The 8,847-nt window shown below is 41.4% G+C and overlaps 1 long non-coding RNA gene across 1 annotated transcript; it reads left to right on the forward strand.

Moving 5' to 3' along the window:
• The first annotated feature begins 404 nt into the window (after positions 1–404).
• Positions 405–8,460, forward strand: LOC108787280. The gene is made up of 5 exons (XR_001941248.1): positions 405–514; positions 4,090–4,229; positions 5,590–5,663; positions 7,811–7,989; positions 8,437–8,460. It is a non-coding gene; the product is annotated as an uncharacterized LOC108787280 (long non-coding RNA).
• The last annotated feature ends 387 nt before the right edge of the window (positions 8,461–8,847 follow it).

Consider the following 8,847-nt stretch of genomic DNA (forward strand, 5'->3'; position numbering starts at 1 on the left):
TGGGAACTCTGGAGTGTATTAACATACCTTGAACGGAGAAGTATTGGAAATATTAATTATTAAACTGAGGAATTTGTACAGTATATGAAATATAAAAATTTAATTAGTAGAAGAAAAGATATGTTATATAATATTTTTTACTATATTTATTTTAATGAATATACTACGATGAAATGTCTATGTTTGATAAGCCGTCCAGTTGGAAGCTTGTTCCTCTGGTGAAGTGTTGATGTTGAATTATATCGTGTAAAAACTTTAAATAAAGAATATAAAACATACCTTGGACGAAGTCCCAATCCTAAAAAATATTATGAGCATACAATATCTCCTATATGATACACAGTGCAAATAATGTGTCTTCTTTTAATGTTGTTGTGTTTTTTGTTTTGTTTTTTGTAGGAAAATGCTCCCAAACGGCACAAGAAGAAATTTTTTAAGAAACCTACATTCTGGATAGCCATCATATTTGTACTGTTTGTACTTGTAACAATTATCAGTCTTGTGCTTTATTCATGTAAGTGAAGTTAACATGCAATACTTTTCTTTCTTTTTTTTTTTTAGAAAGCCTTAAGTTTTTCTTAAAGCGTAAGTAAAGCGTTAATTTTTTATTTAAAGAAAGTGCTGCAGAGTTGTTTCCCATAGTGTGTTACTATGCTTACATAATAGCACATTATGGCTGACTTACCTTAAAGCCAATTTCCACCTTTTGCGAGGTATTTAAAAAAAAAAAAAAAAACATATGCCAGCAATGTACACCAAGTGCACATGGAGCAGGCACGGAGAGCATGCATAAACTTATGTTTTTTGTTAACTTTCCTCTTTATATCCTCATGGAAATGGCATCCACTCTGCTCTGTGCTCTCTCTGTGATCCCTTTATTCTCCCCTCTTCCCCCGGACAGTGTATTGTGTGCAAAGGCAGCGCTGGTGTTTAGTGATCGTGTTACACTGAATCACGGGGAGGGAGCTGTTTACAGGGTGTCAGACTGAATTTCCTATGGAGAACATTTCTAGAAGAATTTCTAGCATTTAGGAAGAAAGCCTGCAATGTGAGTCATGAAAATGTGCACATGCATACATCATCATTGTACCTCATTACCACAATAAATGCTAATCACTTACAAAGGTGTAAATGGACTTTAAAAACTATCCCATCCAGCGATGCACTGTCCGCTCACCCCTCTGGCACTGCCATCTTCTCCCAGTCTTCTTCCAGGTTCAGCATCTTCAGCCTTTTGATTGCCTGGTCGGCATGATGTAACCCCTAAGCATGAGCACAGGAGTTACTTAATCTTTGCATGCCGGGTCTGTACACTGAGCTGGGCATGCGCAACTGGACACAGTTGGTCTGGATACAAGCCAGAGGTCAAGTCATTCAACGGACAAGGATAACCAGGATACTAGCCAATCATCAGGGTAGGTAGCGGACATAGATAATCCTACAAATCCCAGCAATACATTATTCAGCAATGCAGTGTAATATGAAGATACATACTCACCAGAGCTGTGTGGCATCTCAGGAGGCTGTGTGGGGTCTCATCAGGGCTGTGCAGGGTCTCACCAGGGCTGTGTGCGGTCTCGCCAGAGCTGTGCAGGATTTTGCCGGGGTGTGTGTGCGGGGTCTCACCAGGGCTGTGCGGGCAGGTGTTGGTCTCACCAGGGCTGCGTCCGGGTCTCACCAGTTGGCCTGGGCTGGCGACAGGGTCTCTTTAAGTTCTCCCTTTTTTTTTTTCTTTTCTAAATTAACTCTGTTTACACTGCTATCCATCTTTACATGTTTCTAGCTAAAGTTTTGCTTAAGTACAAGGATTTATTGGTTCACATAAATTGCAATCGCATAAATTGCAATACTTGTTCAAGTTGACCAACTGCGTCAAAGTGATCCCCCTCTGGTCAGTCCCTACTCTACTGTCCAAAATGGCAAATAAATGCTTGTAGCATACTTTAGTGAACAGATAGTGCCAAGTCTGCATGTTGGATCCCCTCAGCACATGCGTCCGCTACAACGGTGGCAAACGGAAGAAACCGGAAATCTTAAAAGACATAGCTGCGCCCTGGAGCAAGTGTGGCGTAAAACTAGGTTTCTACAAGACTTCACACTAAATAAAGCTGCCCTCCTAAAATAAAATTCCTCCCTCCATGCTGCCAAGCAGACTTATTTTCTCACTCTCATTAATACACTCTCATCCAGACCTCGTCAACTCTTTTCTACTTTTAACTCTCTAATATGTTCCCCTCCACGCACTGACTCACTCACTGGCCAGGAAATTGCATCTATTTTATTTATTAAATGCATGGCAATCTGGGAATAGATCTCCATTGTTCAGTCACCTTCCCCTAATAATGTACCAGACCCACCATCACACCTGCTTCTTTCCTCTTTTGTCCCTGTCACCACAGAGGAGGTTACAAAGCTTTTCTTTGACACCCACCTCACTACTTGCCCCCTGGATCCTGTTCCCTCATCACTACTTCGTTCACCCTCTTGCTTTATCCTACACTCTTACTCACATTTTCAATCTTTCTTTCACTACTGGCATCTTTACCTCCCCTCTAAAGCATGCACTGGTCACCCCCAATACCCAAAAAACCTTCAGTAGACCCCACCAACCTCAGATTAACAATCTCAGACCAATCTCCTTACTCCCATTCACCTCCAAACTCATAGAACGCCTAATCTACAACCGCCCTAGCCACCACCTCACTGATAACAATCTCCTCGACCTCTTACAGTCCAGCTTTCGCCCCCAACACTCCACTGAAACCGCCCTCCTAAAACTTGACTTTTTAAAATAATGGCCACTACTCCTTTCTCTTGCTACCTTTCTGCTGTTTTTGACAGTTGACCATCGCTGCGCCTCAAAAAACTCCACTTGGTTGGCCTACAAGAGTCTGCTCTCTCTCATGGTTCTCCTCCTCCCGATCTAAGTGCTCCTTGGACCCCTTCTCTTCTCTATCTACACCTCCTCCCTTGGTCATTTGATCACCTCACATGGCTTCCAATACCACTTCTATGCTGATGAAACTCCAAATATATCTCTCCACTCCACAACTCCCCCCCTAAGTGTCCTTGCGTATCACTTCACTAATTTACTAACTGACATATCAGTCTGGATGTTCTTAAAGCTAAATCTTTCAAAAACTGAGCTCATGATATTCTCCCCCCGTTCACCCTCCCCCAACTTTTCGATCAGGATTGATAACATTGCTATCCATCCCTCCCCCCATGCCAAGGTGCTAGGTGTCATCCTTGACTCAGACCTCACCTTTCTACCACAGCTGCTGCTAGACTCATCCATCTAACTAAGCGCTCAGTATCTGCAACCCCCCTCTGCCAATCCCTCCACTGGCTTCCAATTGCCCAAAGGATAACATTCAAAATATTAATAACCGCGTACAAAGCCATCCACAACTCTGCCCCCAGCTATATTTCCAACCTTGTCTCAAAGTATCACTCTAACCGTCCCCTCTGCTCTTCCAATGACCTTCTGCTTTCCAGCTCCCTTGTCAACTCCTCCCATGCTCGCCTCCAGGACTTCTCTAGAGTCTCTCCCATTCTTTGGAACTCCTTACCCCAACCTACTCTGACTGCCTTTGGGCGATCACTGAAGATTCGTCTCTTCAGGGAAGCCTATCCCCCTAACACTAGCCACTGAACTATCTCTTTCTCAAACAATTCATCCCAACACAGCTACCTCCTCCTGCAAGGGATGCTGGTGGAGGAAATTACAGAGCTGTGTAACTGTATGTCTTTTATATCTTTCTAGAGTTCAGCTTAAAATCATGTTTCAGCCAATGATGAGCCTGACTTTTTTTTTCCATTCAGCCTAGGCTGTCTCCTGTACACATTCTTTCTTTGCTTGAAGAGGCTTCTGTGGATTCCAGCTATCAGTTATGTAAAGCCTCCCATAAATAAGTAAATGTATAGCAGACCCCAGTACATAAAATAAATCATAGTACTGTATTTCACATACAGTATGATGACTCATGTGCACTGTGGCTGCATCGCCAATCTGCTAAAGGTGATATATTTATAATTATTTGAACAGAATACTTTTCAAATCTTCCCTTTATTTCTTTTTCAATGTAGATGTTTATGAGGACGAAGATGAAAAGCATATCTTAAGTTCACCAACAAACAAAACCTGTACATTCACAGGATTCCTGAATCTAACAGACCCATGTCTATGGGATTTATGGATCAAAAATGAAAGAACATTTCAAGACAGGGTAAGATGTGTTATATGATAATGCTGAAATTAATGCCATGATGTATGTGTCTCCTAGGCATGGGAAATATGAAAACCATGAGATGACAATACTTGTCAATAGTATAGCTAATCTGGCCATACACTTGTAGATTTTTGTTTTCATTCCAAAATTGAATGTTAAAATTAAAATGTGCCCCACAAGGCACTGCGCACACCTCACAGTGCCTTTTGAAGCCCTGATTGGGTACAGCAATGCACCTGACCACAGGTCAGGTGCAACACTTTGCCCAATCACGGCACAGTGCACTGTAAAAGCCATGATTGGGCAAAATAATGGTTACTTCGCCCAATCATGGCTCACGGCTAAGTCCTGTCAGATGTGGGACAAATGTAAACAGTTGGGCAGAGCTAGCAGTGATGGTATTAAAGGGGTACCCCTATGTGAATAAGCCCCCCTGCCCGCACCCCCACAACCAACGCCCCTGGGCTTGTGGCGAGTAGGCCCTTGTCCACATCGGCGCGGGGACAATGTTTTTTTCCAGGGGCGGCCCTAGAAAAGCACCCTCCCAGTGCCGAGGGCATGTGGCCTGGTATATGTTGAGTTTTTGTTTTTAAATGGGGTCCCTCCTAACATTCCTACCAGATCTAAAGCGTCTGTTTTTTGGGAGAGGGAACCGCACGCATTTTCTTTTTCTTTTCTTAATTTTTGCTGCAGCAGGTTCTACACATCGTACAAATGTGCCACTTTACAGGCAGTTTAGGCCTGGTTCACACCTGGGAGTTTTGTAGCACGTTCGAACGCTCTGCAAAATGCTCAAACACCGAAATCCCATTATTTCCTATGGGTATGGTTCACACCTGGGCGTATTACAGGCCGTATGAACGCGCTACAAAACGCCCTATGCCCAAAGAAGTACAGGAGCTTCTTTGGGGCGTTTTTGTCGCACGTTTCCATTGGGATACAGCCAAGTAGCCCTCGGAAATGCGCGTTTGTCACGCATTTTTTTTACCACGTATCGTGGTAAAAACGTGCGACAGACGTGCATATTCGATGCGCCTAGGTGTGAACCCAGCCTTAAGGTGACCCCCGAGGCATGATATTTAAAGGAATTTTTCACTTTAAGCAATGGTAAAATCACTGCTCCTTTTAAAAACTGTATTTTTATTTTTTTTTAAGTGTTTCCCATAACGTGCATATAAGCCTTCAATAAAAGGGACCGAACACAGGTGTGTTCGGTCCATCACTAGTAATAATTAACCCTTTACAACCCCTGCATAATACCTGCCTTGAAACAGACTCACAAGTGTTTATTTTCCAATGTCTGTCATTATTGGTTTTTGATAATTAGTGTTAAGCAGTAGAATATTTTGTTTTGCAGATCACCAATGTGTATGAAAAATCTCCTTCACTTCAATACTATTTCACTGGTGCCAACATAGAATATAATTCAACGTAAGCCAGCATTTCATTTTGTTGTATGTTGACAGCTGTGAGAAAATAATTACATACATCTTTTATATGGAGCCATATGGAGTGAGACATGATGTCATAAATGCTAATAATAACAGATGTTCAGGCGCTTTCATGTTTTCAAACTATGCATAGTTAATTCTGTTGTAAATGATGAATAATAATATATAATCTTATCTGAACAGTAGATACAATTGCATGCATGAGAGCTCAGAATCAATACAGGAAGGAGAATATTTACTAAATGTGGGAGTTGTGTACAGTAAACCATTGGTGTTTATTTGTAGCATCAATCTACCAGTGCCAGGAACAGCATCCAAGACTTTTCATACTTATGCTGTGTGGACCTGATATCTCAGGTGCTTGCTTTCTGTTAGCACAAATGGAAATATGCCTGTCCTGAGAAAGGTATTGCTGACCTGCTTCCGATGTTAATTGCCCGGCTCTAGTACTTTCGAGTTACTGGCTGGCAAGTTAGCCTTGAAGCCAAAGCATCCGCTTGACAGTCAGGAAAGTTACTTTCATTAAAGCCAGGCAAAGAAAAAAACTTACCTTTGCTACCCCCACTACAAGAGGTAGGTGCTCGTTTTGTCGAGGGGACTCAAATAAAGCTGTTTCACTTATCTGAGCCTTTCTCCCATGGCGGTCAGCGCTCACTTGTTCTCCCTCTCTGCTCTGTCTATGGGACGTCCCTTGGCATCCCCACATCTAATGCGGGTTAATTGACCTCCATAAGATGCAATGATGTCAGCGGCCCTTAACCCGCTGGAGCAAAGGGGAGAAGAGGTTGCAGGGACCAGTCTAGCAACCTGGACAGAGATGGTTGGAGTGGTAATTACAATTGCTTTAATAGTGTCCCCTAGACATAAACAAGCGCTTAACCCTTGCAGTGGGGGGATAGCCCCAGGATAAGTTTTTTTGTTTCCCGGAGATGGGCTTTGGAGGAGAGGTCAGCAATGGCAGGTTACACAATGTTCTCATGACCGGTGTACTTGAAATCCAAAATGTAATAATATAGCTGGAGGAAAAGTTAATGGAACCATGTAAAACATATTTCCAACAACCTCCTCCTGTCTCCTTTTCACTCTAGTTATAATTTCTCAGGTGGTGCCTATAACTTACCTACGAAATACCAATCTTTAATAAATAAATGAAACACAAGTAGACAATATCATTATACAGAGGGCCAGTCCCTCTTTTGAAACCAAATCCCTCTGTTCTTTTTCCTCCACAGTTGTGCCTTTTTTCCACAGTTGTCCCTCTAAATTATTGTATTTATTATTTTGAAAAGTCAGTATAATAGAAAAGTAGTGGTGGTGACTGGTGGGTTTAACCAAATATTTTTGTTGTATTGAATTCTTTGTGGTCTATGTAATGGGGGCATCACAGGACTGTGTCCTTTGCCTGCATACTTTGTGCTAAAAGGTATCCCTCTCCCTCATCTCAGAAAGCTGAGTTATATGACAATTCTTACTCCAAAGCCCAAGAGAATGGCAGTCATCAGGGATACCAGTGGCAGGGATAGGCTTTACATTAGACATGTGCACAGCATACTAATTCATTCTGGATGAAACGAATGAAAAGGGAAAAACCTTTGATGAAATGAATTATTATGCTGATTCAGAGGCAACGAACCTCCAAATCCGAAAGCACACATTAAAAAAAAAAAAAAGGAGCGTGCGGTGGCCATATTGGCCATATTGGCCATCTGTGGAGTTATGTGGAGGCGGGGTGTACGATGTCCCATGATGCCAGGGCAAGATGGAGGTGCCCATACAAAACGAATTGCTATATGCCCGAATATAGTTTATATACGGGCATATAATAATTTGTTAATTTGGATTTGGACGAATGACCAAATCAAAGGAATTGTGTATTTCAGCAAGTTCGTCCAAATCCGATTGCACATCTCTACTTTACATGATTGCACACTGTAGATATATGACTTTGAAAGTGCACTACTATATTTGACAAAGAATTCCAGCCACTGTAATAAGTGGAATCATCATGCCATCGGCAAGTCCAATGAGCTCTGTGTATTCTAATATAACTACACCTGTTGAAATGATGGTTCTTTCATACAACATACATTTCAAATTATAAATACAAGATATTATTTATTTTTTTAGCAATGAGAACAAATCTGCAATTATTAAACTGGAATTTGCAAGTCCCTCAAAAACTTCCAAATACTTGATCAGTACAGAATTGGTGGAGGGTATACTGAGACAAGATATCTATGATTTAGACCATTCTGCATGTCAGCTTTCAAACACATTGTTGAATGCATTTCAAGTCACTTCGCTGAGTAAGTATATCCTTGTAAGGAATAGCTCAAATGTTTATTTTAGAAATTCTGCTTTTAGAGGGATTTTTTTATGCTCAGGTGTCCATGCACCTTGTGGTATTTAAATATGTATTTTAGACTTGCCCCAAACATGCATTTTGGGAGGAGCTTACTGGCGTAAATGTGCACTTAAGCAGCAAATTCATTCTAGTAGTTTAAATAAATGAATATGTTAGACAATATAATCAATTTACGTACATACGCCGGATGTGCGTGAATGCACATAAATGGGAGTGATTGCGCGCCAGAAGAGGCATTTTATATGCTGGATTTTTCAGCCAGCTTCTGTCAGAAAGATCTGGCATAGATGGGAGTATTTTATTACACCTATATGCATGAGGCCTAATATGGCATGCAGAATTAAAACACTTTTTTGTTGGTATGCAAGACCCTTAAACTATGTTACAGGTCTGTAAGCAGCACTGACTGTCTACATTGGTTCAAATGCCGCCACCATTCACACATTTCAGCAATGATGTTGCTTCAGTACTGTGATTTGCCTGTTGTGGTTTCAATCGACGTATCAAGCTCATATGTGGCAGTGTGCTACTTTTCATACAGCAAATACCCCTATCTACTGCAGAAGTAATTGGCCTCTGCTGGCACATGACTGAATTTGGATCTCATGGTACTTCTAGCCACACTGCACAATCTACCAGAAAAATCTTCAGTATCTAAATGATGATGACAATGATAATAATGTGATACCACTTACTGATTTAGCAAGGGGCTGATTCATTCACGATATGATATATTATGTAAGGTAATTTAACCTGTTATTTCTTTTCTCTTTGCACGTTTATTAATGTTTTGTAGAAA

The sequence above is a fragment of the Nanorana parkeri genome, unplaced genomic scaffold (genome assembly GCF_000935625.1).
Source record: "Nanorana parkeri isolate BGI_ZX_2015 unplaced genomic scaffold, ASM93562v1 scaffold252, whole genome shotgun sequence".
Classification (NCBI taxonomy): domain Eukaryota; kingdom Metazoa; phylum Chordata; class Amphibia; order Anura; family Dicroglossidae; genus Nanorana; species Nanorana parkeri.